The sequence below is a fragment of the Urocitellus parryii genome, chromosome 1 (genome assembly GCF_045843805.1).
Source record: "Urocitellus parryii isolate mUroPar1 chromosome 1, mUroPar1.hap1, whole genome shotgun sequence".
In the NCBI taxonomy this organism is placed as follows: Eukaryota; Metazoa; Chordata; class Mammalia; order Rodentia; family Sciuridae; genus Urocitellus; species Urocitellus parryii.
In genome coordinates, this window is record NC_135531.1 from 276,857,341 (window position 1) to 276,871,279 (window position 13,939).

Genomic DNA, 13,939 nt, shown 5'->3' on the forward strand with positions numbered 1-13,939 from the left:
CTCTGGCCCTGTCTCTGCAGTTCACTCAGGCTACATTGTATCTTCTGTTCCAGGTATGAATGCTCGTTGGGCCCACCCTGGTGCAGTGGGACCAGAATCCAAACCTGTCTGACTAGCCCTGTTCACTTCTCTACCAGGGATGAGAGTTCCAATAAAATGTGTCAGATCTCTTAGTAGGAAAATAAAAAGTACTGAACAGGCACTTTTGCCAGTCATCCTTGCCTTCATTTTCTTTATTCATAAAAAAACCTTTGTAATAAATACTCGCCTCAACTACTTCACAGGTTCTTGCATAAATCAAATTAGGTAATGGAAGGGAAAGTTTATTAAAAAGAATAAGGCCTACACAATATGATGGTATTAAGAAGTGGGGTCCCTATGAGTGGGGCTACTGACCTCATAAAAGAGACACCTGTGACTCCCTCACTCCTTCCATCACGTGTGGACCCAGTGAGAGATGGCCTTCTGTGAACCAGGAAGGAGTCCTTACCAGACACCAAAACTGCCTACACATTGATCTTGGCCTTCTCAGCCTCCAGAACCATGAGAAATAAATTTATTGTTTATTAAAAAAAATAAGGTCTAGCATTCCACTATAGGCATTTTCCAGACTATTTTTTGAAGCCTGTTGTCTCTGGAAGCGGTGATTTTCACATTGTCCTCTTGCAGAGGTCCTCAGATCCCCTGGTGGTAGTGATGAGCTTTAACAGCTCTCTGGCTGCCCTTGTTCACCAGAGCCTCTTGCTCTTGAACCTGCCACTAAAATCTCAGGAGTGCAAACTGGACTAAACACTCACTTCTTCTACCCTTTGTGTGTCTGAGCTTCTTCTCTTCTGCCATAAATGCCACCCAGTTCCCTGCTCCTCCTGGGAAAATGCCTCCCATTCTTCCAGTGCCAACTTTCATTTTAGAAAAATATTACTTTTCTATCACCGTGTAACAAATTGCCACAGACTTGGTGGCTTAAAACAGCACATTTATTTTCTCACAGTTTCTGTGAGGCAGGAATTGGGATGTGGCTCATCCAGGCCCTCTGCTTGAAGCCTATTGTCTCTGGAAGTAATGAGTATCATATTGTCCTCCTGCAGAAGTCCTTCAGTGTTCCTCACAGTGCTGCAGTCAGAGCATTGGTCATCTGAAGGCACGACTGGAGAAAGATCTGCTACTAAGCTTTCGTAGTTAGTGACCAGAGTCAGGTCATTGTAGGCTGTTGGACTAGAACTTGGCTTCTTGCTCACCTTTGAGTGGATGCTGCCTTTAGCTGTTCTCTACATAGGCCTTCCTGCAGCTGATGCTTCATCAGATCCTGTAAGAGAGAGACTCAGTTGTCAAAGTGGAAGTTAGAATCCTGTGTAACCCAGTCATGGAAGTAACACACCATCATCTGTGCTGTATTCTGTTGGTTAGAAGCAAGTCATGGTCCTGCATGTGCTCAACGGGCAGGGATTCTATGAGGACATGAAGTGTGGGTCTTACTAGGGACCTCTTTGGGTTTTTTTTGAGGGGGGATATACTAGGGATTGAACCCAGAAACACTTTACCCCCTGAGCTACATCCCCAGCCCTTTTTTGTTTTTTATTTTTGAGACAGGTCTCACTAAGTTGCTGAGGCTGGCTTTATACTTGGAATCCTCCCGCCTCAGCCTTCTAAGCCACTGGGATTACAGGTAATATGCCCCAGCACATTGGGGACCATTTTAGAGTAAGCCTTTACTTATTTCTTCCCAGAAAATGTATGACCATTCCATTTTGTTTCTGGTTTACATTTTATGACTGGTATATTTATGGTTGGATTTGAAAAGATGTCCTCATGTAACTTTTTTTTTTTTTGCTTGTCTCTAGTTCAGATCCAGAACAGAGTCTTGTGTTTGCAATGGTTCTGCAGAAGAGTCTCTTTCCTTCTCTTCTTTGAAGCCAAAGAAGGATTGACCAGGTACTCTCCTGTGTCATGCCTGAGTCCTCTTTCTCCACGGCAGTCATTGTAAAGCCTTCAAATTTGCCAAGTTGGCAGCAAAACCAATATGACTCATCCATGTCTATATAACTTGATTAGAGGCATCCACATTAGCCTGATTTGCATTCAGAGCTACAGTTTGTTACCTTATTAAGGAGGAACAATTTTCTATCAAGATAGAAACAACATCAGCTTCAAACATTAGCTGTTTTTGAGTGATGCATTGTTCATTTTCCTAGTGACTTTATGGATCTTAGAAATGATGCTGTCTGTAAATATTAATTCAGTCGTCATTAAACTATCTGTCTTCCTTTCCTTGCAGTGATCACTCTGTGATTCTGCTATTTCTAGATCACAGCAAATGAATTGAGAAAGAGGGCTGGCCTTTGGGGAAGCACCACTTTAATTTTTTCCTTTTCACCCATGTAGTGAGCTGGATCTAATTATCCCTGTTGGAGATGTTTAATGGGGCAAATATTGAATGTGCTTTAAGAGACCTGGAGCATAACAAGATTCGATAAGTACTTAATGTATGTGGCAGATTCAGAACGTGATATAACTTATCTAGTCAAACTCTCCATGTTTAGAGGCCATTTTCTATGTAGCCCTCTAAGATAGCTTATCACCTTTTTCACTGTTTGCAGATCTAATGTATTAGCTTGTCTTTAGAAGGCAGGTAAAGAAACACCAGTCTGGTTTCAGTTGACACTATGTCTCTGGGATTGAAATGGTCACATCACAGATGTGAAGTTTGGTTCCTTTAAGAAAACCTCAGATGGAAGTCAACTTAAAGTTGGAAGAATCATTCCTCTGTTGGGAAAGATGCAGAATGAGGGAGGTAAAGCCAGCTTAGATGGAAGCACATCAGTGGATGTGCTCGCATTTTGGGTCTTTGGGGAGCCATGAGGCTAAAAGCCAATTAAAGTTTTATTAGAGAGAAATTTAAGTCATTTCTCCTGGGCAAGAGAAAGATATGGAGCAGAGAGAAGCAGGAGGGTGTTGAAGTGAATGCTGTTAACATCTGAGGATGGGAATCAGTGCAAAGCCCATCTGAGAAGATGACCCTGTGAAGGCCTCGGGTTGGGGGCCAAAAGCCAAGCTAACCAGGGCTCAGCTTCAGCTCAGGAGCCTGAAAGCTCCTGTATGGTTGGCCCAAGGAGGAGTGGTGACATTCTGCCAGAATGAACACCTACCTCCTTTCTTAATCTCTCACCAGTTTGCAAACTGAAATGGTATGGGAAAATGGGCACTGAAAGGCTTTTGTTCCCTTTTTGCTGCTTGGATATCAGCTACCTTTTCATTCATTTATTTATCATATTGCTCTTAATGTATTCAAGCAATCTTTCCCCAGTCTTTTCCACAGTGTAAACTCTCAGATAATGTCATCTAATTGATATTCCCAATTTCTACTCCAATATGAAGGACCATATCTCCAGCTTGGCAGAGGAAGTGGGCATGCTTATGACCCATTGTCTCCCCAAACTCAAAATATGTCCCAAGGAAAGTTGACTGACTCCCATTATCTATTACCTGGGCATTTCTCTCACATATCATGTTTTCCTTTTCACTCTCACTTCTGTCAATGCTGTTGAGATCCTGGAGCTAGTGTAGCAGCATGGGGAAGGGATGAGGTGTTAGTGTTCATGAGACTTGGGTTTGAATCCTGTCTCTGCTACTACCTGGCTGATATCCATGGATAAGCATGCTATTTGATATTTGTGAGCCTCATATCTCTTGGTTCTAAAATTGGCACATTAATCTATGCCTGCCTCATTGGTCTGTGGAGAATATTAAATCTGGTAACATGTGCAAATTACCCAACAAGGTGCCAGATGTGTGATAGGGGCTCAATGATGAGTTACTACTTATTTGATTGAAAGCATAGAGCACCATGCTTAGTATGTTCAGGGATGCTGTTTTGGGATAACATTCTCACTTGAGCCTCCTCTGAAGTGTGGAAAACAGCTCTGCCAGGCCTGTTTGTAATCTCCTGCCCTCCTCCATGTGTTTTGATACAGTGAAGTTGTCATGTCCTCTCTGCCTGAGGTTAATCCTTTCCCTTGTATTATGGATCCCATCCCTTCCTTCCAGGGGCCCCTCCCTTTCCTAATTGTGCCTGCTTCAACCACACCTTTCTTACTTGTTCCTTCTCATCAGTATTTAACCATTCCAAACCTCCTCTCTTATCTTAAAAAAAATAAAATATTAAAAGCTGTATCATGATTTCTCTCTCTCTGTAGAGCCACCACCCTGTATTATTCCATTCCTTCACTGCCAGGCTTCCCGAGCCCATTCCACACCCTCATCCCCAAAGCCCACACACATCCCACTCAATTTTCCAGGCACAGCATCTTAATTTCACTTTGTTTCCTTCATTAAAAAGAGTCTCACTAGGATTACCTGTGACCTTGTCACACTGCGGACTGTTCTTTCCCTATTGCAGTGTTCTCTAACCTCAGGCCAGCCTGACTTTTCTTCTGCCTCTCTGACCACATCTGTTTTCTTTGCAGACATTTTGTTTTGCTGTTGCTTTGCTTAAATGTTGGTGTTCCTTGCTATTCCATCCTGGGTTTTCTTCCCTTTGGATTTTGAGCAGTCCCCGAGGGAGTCAGTCCACTCAGACATTGATTCTCTGTGCACAGGTAACTCCCTCATCTCTGTTGCAAGCCCAGAACTTTCTCTTGAGTTCCAGATCTAGTAGATGACACCTCAAACTCACTGAGACCCTACTGGCCTTGTGTTCTCTCTTGATTGTCTGAGTGTGATCTTCCTGTGGTGGCTCATTGTTCTTATAGCATTGGCTCTCATACTTCAGTGTGCTTTAGAATCATCTGAAAGCCTTGTTAAAATTCAGATTGTTGGTTCCCACCGCAGAAGTTTTGAGTCAGTAGGTCATGAGTGGGACCGGAGAATGTGATTTCTATGGGATCCTAAGTGATGATTATGCTGCTGCTCTGGGAACCATGTTTAGAGACCCTCCGTGATAAGGAAATGAGGCAGGCTTTCCTGCTTTTTGCTTGACCCCATAGATGTGTACCTACAGATACCCACTAAGTCATCTTTTTCAGCTCTGCCCCGCCAACCTGGACCCTCTGCCTGACTCCTGTCTCACTTTTCTTGAATAAACCAGTGCAGTCTGCTTAATAAGAACAGATTATGTCAGCTTCCTGCTGCTATTTCCTCCAGCTCCCACTGCCCTCAGAATAAATCCAAGCTCCTCTAATGCCTGCCTGGCCTCTGCCTACCTGCATAGCACCATCTCTTATCCTTCTTCATTTTGCATAGCATGCATCAAACGGAAAAGCATGTGTGATTTCAGTGTGTTATATAGCAGTTATTGAGTGCTTACCGTAACTATTCTAGCCACGGTAGCCCTTCTACACATATTCCATTTGATCTTCCCATTAGCCCTATAGAGTAAGTTATAAGTTACATTTTTAAAAAATATTTTTCTTTTTTTAGTTGTCAGTACCTTTATTTTTATTTATATGTGGTGCTGAGAATTGAACCCAGTGCCTCACACACACTCGGCAAGTGCTCTACCACTGAGCTACAACTTCAGCCCATAAGTTACATTTTACACATGAAGAAATGAGACTTATTTTATAATGTTTTTGTTGTCCTATATACCAGTCTTGTCCAGGCCCTTGAGCTCAAGGAACAGAGTTGGATTCATTCAGGACTTACTGCAAGAGTTAATTAACATCTACTAATAACATCTAACAATTTTTGTTAATGTACTTTGTGCCAGGGTACTACATGTAAACATAACTCATGTAAACTGTACCTAATTTGAACAGGTGGAAATTGATAAAGAGTAACTTGTTCAAAGTCACACAGCCCAAGGTTGTAGGATCTGAGTTTGAATTTATGTCCTGTGACTCCAAAGCTCATTCTGTCTGTCATCCCTATGGATGGAAGCACACATGTTTTATTATATGTGGTACAATTTGGATGTGAGGTGTCCCCCCAAAGCTCATGTTAGACAATGCAACAATGTTGAGAATGTTCAGGGTGGAATGATTAGATCTGAGAGCTATGACCTGATCATTGGATTAATCCATTTTATGGATAGATAATTTGAATGGATTACTGAGTGGTAACTGTAGGGCAGGTGAGGCATGGCTGGAGAAAGTAGATCACTAGGGGTGTGCCCTTGGGATTAATTTTATCTCTGCTTTCTGGCCGCCAAAAGGTGAGCAGCTTTCCTCTGTCTTGCCTTTCACCCTTATGTGAAATGATGGAGTCAGCTAATCATGGACTGAACCTCTGAAATTGTGGGCCCCAAATAAACTTTTCCTTCTGTAAGTTATTCTGGTCAGGTATTTTAGTCACAGTGATGAAAATCTGACTAATGCAATCTGCCTCTTCTCTTTTCTCCATCCCTTGTACTTCTACCTTAAAGGAACATTGAGGGCTACCATACTGTCCTTGTGTTTCCTGTGAAGTTTGCCACTGTTACCTCCTATCAGTTACCTGTCTACACTGCCATCTGGGAAATATGTACAAATTACAGATCCTAGAGACTTTCCACTAGTGGTAAGAATGGGCTATCATTCAAATATACCCTTCTACTAAAATAAGTAAAAATATTTGAATTTAAAAATCTTAAAACCTCATAGTGCTGATATTCATCGTCAGGTTAAAAATGAAATCAAGAACCCAGATGACATTGTGGATTTGAGCAGCAGTTATGGGGCTAGAAATAAAGCTCAGCTTCTTCACAAGATGGTGCGACCCCATAAGGGTAGAATTGAAGCAGACAAACTCTCTTATGGACTTTTAGCCCAGGTTCAAGTTGACTGGAGCAACCAAGGAATCTCAAGTCTTGAGTTGGTTTAAGGTTCTGGTGATGCCTCTGGGTATCTGGCGAAATCAAGTGGAAAAATCTTTCAAAAGGAAGATTTCTGTAGTTATGGCCCCAGATAATTCAGTGGCAACACATAAATTACCAGGAACCCAAGGAAACCAGACTCCAAAGTCAGGAACTGTAAGAACCCATAAACAACGGAAACAATCCTTAAAAAACATTATCAAATGTTCCTCTATTTAAACAAATAAATGATAAGCCTGAAGATATTTGCAAGAATGGGAAACAATGAATTGTGGCATAGCAAATTGGAAAAGACGAAAAAAAATCTTCTAAAACAGTCAACAGAATAATGAAATAAAAACTCAGTGGATGATGAAAAGTATTTAGTAGTTAGTTTGAAGAGAAAATTCAGTGGATAGGCTTATAGCAGATTGGATAAAGTTGAAGAGACAATTAATGAACTGAAAGATAATAGGAAAAACTATCCAGAGTATACTGGCATGGAGAGACAAAGAGAAAATGCAAAAGAGTATAGAATGATAAGGTTTAAATAAATTTAATTGGAGTCCTAGAAGAAGATGAAACAGAAAATGGGCAAAGGTGAAATTTGAAGATAATGGCTAAGATCTTCCATATTAGGTAAAATATCAAATCACAGATATAAGACCAGTGATTTCTAAGTAGAGTTAAAAAAGTTCAAGTTTAGATATAGAAAAAATTACATAAAATCAAAGGCAAAAAGAAAGTCCTAAAGCAGCGATAGATAGATAGAGAGAGAGAGAGAGAGAGAGCACGAGCGAGCGCGCTGACTATTGATTTCTCATCAAATATAATCCTAATTAGGTTTTCTGTATAAAGTTTCATTGGCTTTCCTTCCCTAAGGTATAAAATACAATCTCTTCAGATATCTTGTGGAGTCTTTCAGGGTCTGGTCTGTAGACCCATTTAGATACACACAGTCTTCCCTCTGGCTAGGTTTACCCTTGTTACATGCCTTTGCACACTCTTCCCTTTCTGGAGTGCTCCAAAGGCCTGTCTTCTTAGGCAGTTGCTACTTGGCCTTCCATTTCCAGCTTGGGTTCAGCTGCTCTGTCACACTCTACCCAGCTCCCTCTCATTGCCCTTGGGCTCACTGCTGGCCAGCACTTACCAACATCATGTGCTTTAAATATTTGTTTGCATCTTTGTTTTACTTCTAGCACATGAGCTTCCTCAGGAGGCAAGCAGGGTCATTTGCAGTGTCTGACATTCCACAGATATTCAGGACCTTTCCTGCTGACTCCAGCATTTCAGGGAGTCCTATGGCCACTTAAGTAGTACCTCAATATAGGTTTCCCTGGTCCTTCCCATCACACCTCATTCATGCTTGTGTGGACACCACAATCAGCACCTGCTTCCCTGCATGCTGTCATCTCCTGGCTCTGCCTCTTCGTTACCCGTTTCCTTGGTGAAACTCAATAACAGTACCCACTTTGCCCCTAGCGTAAAGTTTGTGAATCAAATGAGGTAATGTAGGCAAACATACTGTGAAAACCCCTGGCACTGACAGTTTCATTAGCTTCATTTCACACTGAGAGACTTGCTTGGGCTGGGGATTTTGTAAAGAAGGGAACTTGTTTGTGTCCCCAAAGACAGTCCCTTTTGAGCCTTGTCCCTGGCAGGAGCTGCATATGGCCCATCTGCACTCATTATGCCTGGCAGGAATGTAGCACAGCAAGTGATTATTATAGTGAATGTGACTTTGGCCCTGTGAGGACTTGGGTTGTCACCTTTATATTTCAAAGGGAAGAGGAGCCCATAATGTAAGTTTTCCTTGTAGACTGATATTGAGAGATTTGAAAAGAGTATATTTTCATTTACAAATATGTATTGAAGTTTTCACTGAGTTCTATTTGGAAATTTTAAATTTCTGTGCCTCTTCAGAATGTAGAGAGTTTGGATTTGTCAATTTGCTGTTCTTTGCACAGGATAGATTGAAACACACCCTTTTGCCCAGTTGCTTGTTTTTTTTTTTTTTTTCCTTCACCTGCCCCCAACCTTTGTATCATAGTTCAATCATCTGAAAACTTGCTTGAAAAGTATTACTAATCATCAGACTTGTCAGTCTACCATTTCTGTAGGAGATAGCTAAGAATAATTTTTCTTACCAAAATAAGGTGCGGAGTTTGTACTTGTTATATGCAAGTGACAATGCCAACTCCAGCAAACTGGGGCATTTTTCTTTTTGAATATTTAAATAGAAGTTCCAGGTAGTCTATAGAAAAAGACCAGGATTTCACTGGACCTTTTCTTCCTGTTGTTTTTCTCAGGGAATTTTGAAGAGTTGTTTGGTTACTAGTGTACCTAATTTTGCAACAATTCTATTTTAAATGAAGTATTTTAATAATTACTAGATTATAGAATTATATGAACTATATGGGGCTACAGAGATTTATAACTCTTTCTTTTTTTAATATTTATTTTTTTAGTTGTAGTTAAACAAAATACCTTTATTCCATTCATTTATTTTTTGTGATGCTGAGGATTGAACCAGGGCCTCACCCGTGCTAGGTGAGCATTCTACCATTGAGCCACAGTCCCAGCCTGATAGCTCTTACTTTAATACAGCAAAACCGAAGGCTTTGGGGACACATCTTTTCTCCCCCTTGTTGAGGACCACTGGCAGCTTGGCCTTGTTCTTACAGTTCATTGGTGTCTTGTTGTTCTGTCAAAGCATTGTTCTTGAGAGTCCATCAGAAGCTCTTTCCATTGAAGCCCGTTTTCTCACTCTAGACAGTTCACAGTGATGAAGATGCTAATCAGCATCCTTCTCAGAAAGTGCTGTCAAGTCTCACCCCTGTTCACTGTCACTGCCACTCTCCTGATTCAGTTATATACATCATTAGGATTAATTCTGACATAAAAGCACAGAAAATAATTTTCCCTAATTCAGTCCCCAGTACTTCCCCTTTTTCTCCCTCCTCCCTTTCCTGTTCCCTTCCCTCTTCTTCTCTACTGATCTTTCTGCTATTTATAGTTTTTTAAAATTAGTGCCTTGGCGGGGATATACATATAGTGAGATTTACTGTGGAATATTCATGTATGTACATAGGAAAGTTAAGTCAGACTCATTCCACTGTCTTCCCCTGTCCTGTCCCTCCTGTCTTCACCTCAGTCCCCTTCCTCTACTCCACTGATCTTTCTTCTATTTTGATGGAATTCCTCTCCCTTTTCTTTTTCTCCTGATTTTGAACTAGCTTCTGCATATCAAAGAAAACATTTTACCTTTGACTTTCTGAGTCTGACTTATTTCACTTAGCATTATGGTGTCTCTTTCTATCTTTGATTCAGTTTCTGATTGTGTCTCCCCTAGGCTGTAACCATAGCTGTCCAAGATCTCTGCTTCTGTTGTTTTTTCACTCTAGAATGCTTCCAAATTCAGGGCCTTAACACATAAATGTGGTGTATAACTCTTTAAAAATTTTTTCTACATTTTTAATTGGTGTGTTATAGTTGTGCATAATGGGAGGATTTGTTGTTACATATCCATACATGCACACAGTATAACAATAAAATTTAGCCAGTATCACTCCCCAGCACTTGCCCCTAACCTCTCCGCCTCCCATCCCTTGGTTCCTTTTGGTGTATAACTCTTTAAGAGGATACTTCTTTGGCTTTTATGCTTTATGGGATAGTCTCTGAGCTTGTCAATCTCTATGTCTGAACCTGTATGTTAGAAATTATGTTTTGCTGAGAATAGCTTTAAATCCTAAAATACCAATGGCTTAAATAAGAAAGAAGTTTGTTTCTCACACAAAAGAAGACCAGAGGCAGGCAGGCTGGCACATGTAGGGTGGCTCCACATCTTCAGTTCATTCTTTTATGCTGCTCTGCAGGGTAGAAACACCTTTGTCCTATAGCCAGGACCAAGATGAGTGCTCAAGGGAGGTCCAGCTAACACATCTTCTTACCAGCCGGCAGAGAGGAGGAAAGAGAAGACTGGGTCTGTGTCCTCTAAAGATACTTCTCAGAAGTCACCTACAACACTTTCCACTGCATCTTTCTGATTAAAACTTGGACATGCCCCAGCAAGAAGGCTAAAGGATGTGGTCTTTTAGCTGGGCTGTCCCACTGAAAATTGAAGAGACTAGCTAATGTGGCAGTGACATAAGCCTCAGCTCTATGGCCCATCCGACCTCTTGCCCAGCCTTGTTCCTCCCCTTATGCATCTCAAGCCTTTTCTACCCAGCTCGGTGTCTACAGCCTATTGGTAACTACAATATATCTCTTCTTAGACCTTTACTGCATCAGCTGTCTCACAGAACTGGGCCTCTTGAAAGTTCTGGCCTTTGTCTTGGGTGCCCTTCAGCATCCTTGTTTCTCTTTGAAACATTTATACATCCTTCAAGCCCCAGGCCACTTCTTCAGGGAATGTTTCTTACTTGCTCAGCAGTGGCAGCACAGTGCTCTGTACTTGTGCATATACCAGTGTGGAACAGTGGCAAAGCTTTGTGGACCTAACAGTTGAACAGATCTGGTTTGAATCTCTGGGGTGCACAGCATAGAAATTGTATATAAAGCCACAGCCCAGGCCTCACTTTTGAGTTCCACACTTTCATATTGAACTGCTTATTCAACATCATCCCAAGGTATATATATATAACTACTTTTGAAACAGAACTCTTGATTTTACTTCGTTCTCTAGACTTTCCTTATTCATGCCTCCCTCAGCCTAGCTGCAGATGTCAGAAAACTGGAAACAGTTCTTCACTTCTCATGTCTAATAGCCCTTAGACTCTTATATTAAATCCCTACCAGTATATCAGCTCAATTGCAAAATATGTCTTAATTCTGCCTCCAGAGTCTGCATCACAGCTCTGTCCTCCAATGCCTGGACTCCTGGAGTAATTCTTCACTGATCTCCTCACATCCACTCATAGCCTGCTTTAATCTTGCCTTGGTCATGCTATTCTTGCACAAAAGTCAGCTTCCCATTTAACGTAGGCTTAGCTCGGGGTTCTTATCTCCTGTAGTGCCCACCTGCCTTGACTCCTGTCTCCCTCTCATTCTCATGTCTTGCACTGCCTATTCTTGCTAATTGTGCTCCACCTTCCCAGTCCTATTTCCAGTCCTCTTTCCAGTCCTTGACTGTGCAAAGAACTTCCTGTTTTTACCACCCTCCTGCCATTCCCTGCCTTGGGGTCTTTTGACCCCCTATTACTCTATACACACCATCTTCTTTTCTCGGCTTAAACATTACTTCCTCACAAGCCTTTCCATGATCGCTAACCTAAATCTCACATCCTTTTCCCTTCCTCCATAGGACGATTCTTTCCTTCTTATCCTTCATCACAATCTGTAATTTTATATTTATTGAGTGATTATTTATATAACATCATTTCCACATTAGCCTGTATGATCCCTAAGGGCTGGGATCTATATCTTACAACTGAATCCTCAATGCCCTGTGCTCAATAAGTATACATGGAATAAATGAATAAATACATGATCTTGTGATTCAGTAATGCATTTGATTCTCTCATTAAACTGACAACTTTGCTCTTCAGTGTGGCAAGAAATAGTAGTAGTTGGAAACATATTAAGGTGATTCACCTTTCCAACTTGGCATTGTATTTCTTTACGTTCATTGACCATAATATCTATGATTCTCACCTGCAAGGCTATAAACTTTGGTTTAATTTATTAGGATGTAACTATGAACAAAGCCTTATTTTTTCCAGGATAACCTTACGAATACAGAACCTATAGAGGTCATGTTCAGGTGTGATATCTGGAAATCATGCTTGGGCCCACTGCCATGGGTCGCCCTCTCTCTTTGGATCTAACCTCGTATAACCTTTGGAACAGAAGAGTCACTGTTGTTGGGGTGGAATCTGAACTAATAGTCATTTTAAGATGGAACCATCAGTGACCATACTAGAAAGCTACTAGCCTTGGGTTTGGGCTGTCCTGGAAAAACCAGTTCTCTTCCTACCCTGAACTCATTTCCACAGCTTTTGAGACCAAAAGCTTACATGTCAGATTTCTAAGTAGCATGTACTCTCCCTACCCTGAACTCATTTCCACAGCTTTTGAGACCAAAAGCTTACATGTCAGATTTCTAAGTAGCATGTACTCTTAATTTTATCTTCCTGTTCTTTCCTAAGTTACCTTATTTTCTGCAGAGCACTGCAAGGTATATTATGGAACAAACAGATCCACAGCTTGTATTGTTTTGTTTTTGCCCCAAGATTATAAAAAAAAAAAATGTTGTTCTGAAAGCATCTTATGATTTTGAAATTCTAGACTATGGCCTAAATTAAAAGATGAACTTGGATGACTATCCCTCTTTTACTGATGGATAAGTCATCGATAGTAGAAAAGTTTGTGTTTTCATTTTCTTTTCAGAATATAATGAAGATTCTGCTTTTAGTGGGCTCATCAGTAGGTAGATTTCATATATGGAAAAGCACACAGTTGATCATTCTTTAGCTTTAGTAGGTCAGATCATGTCAGTGTTTCCAGAGCATGCCCAGAATGGTAAAAGTTGGCCTTCAGCTGAGCCTTTGCTAGAGGCAGCCAGTCCTGAAAAGAATTTATTTATTTATTTTGGCCTTGGTTATGTCTAAATGATGATAAGTATGAGTCTCTCTGAAGTGGGTCCCACATGAATTTGATTGTGATCCCTAGAACCTGCGATTCCAATATACATGGATAGAGGGTAATTTTTAGTGGGGAGGAATCTAACGTAATAAATGAAAATACAAAAATTTTAAATGTTCAAAAGGTGTGTAATTTGCTGTTTTTATTCATGTGTGTTTTTAATACTTCTGGTATGGAGCCTAATTGCCTCTTTCTCGGGAGATGTGGTTTTGGTTTCTTGGGTGAATGTGCATTTTATAAGTTTTTTAAGAAAGGAAATTAAACATAAAAGACTTTAAGTGCTTTACTCTTTATATAATGTCACTAAGAAATGCCAGGAAAATCAGGGTTGGGCTTTTTATTTATTTATTTAATAAATATAATAAATTTTCCACCATTTTGTTTGTTATGGCTGGTACCAAAGTTCTTTTAAAAGTTAACCTTTACTTTGATTTTGTACTGTTTCAGCAGATGTGCTTTAATAAATTAACCTATCTCTATTCTTCATTGTGGGCTGGACAGTACTTAATATCTTTTTTTTTTTGTTTTGGC

At 40.6% G+C, this 13,939-nt stretch overlaps 1 protein-coding gene across 9 annotated transcripts in view; it reads left to right on the top strand.

Annotated features, from left to right (window-relative positions):
- The window catches only part of Dis3l2 (DIS3 like 3'-5' exoribonuclease 2), a 356,506-nt gene that overhangs the window by 148,483 nt on the left and 194,084 nt on the right, over nucleotides 1-13,939 (top strand). The gene's annotated exons all lie outside the window — the stretch shown is intronic.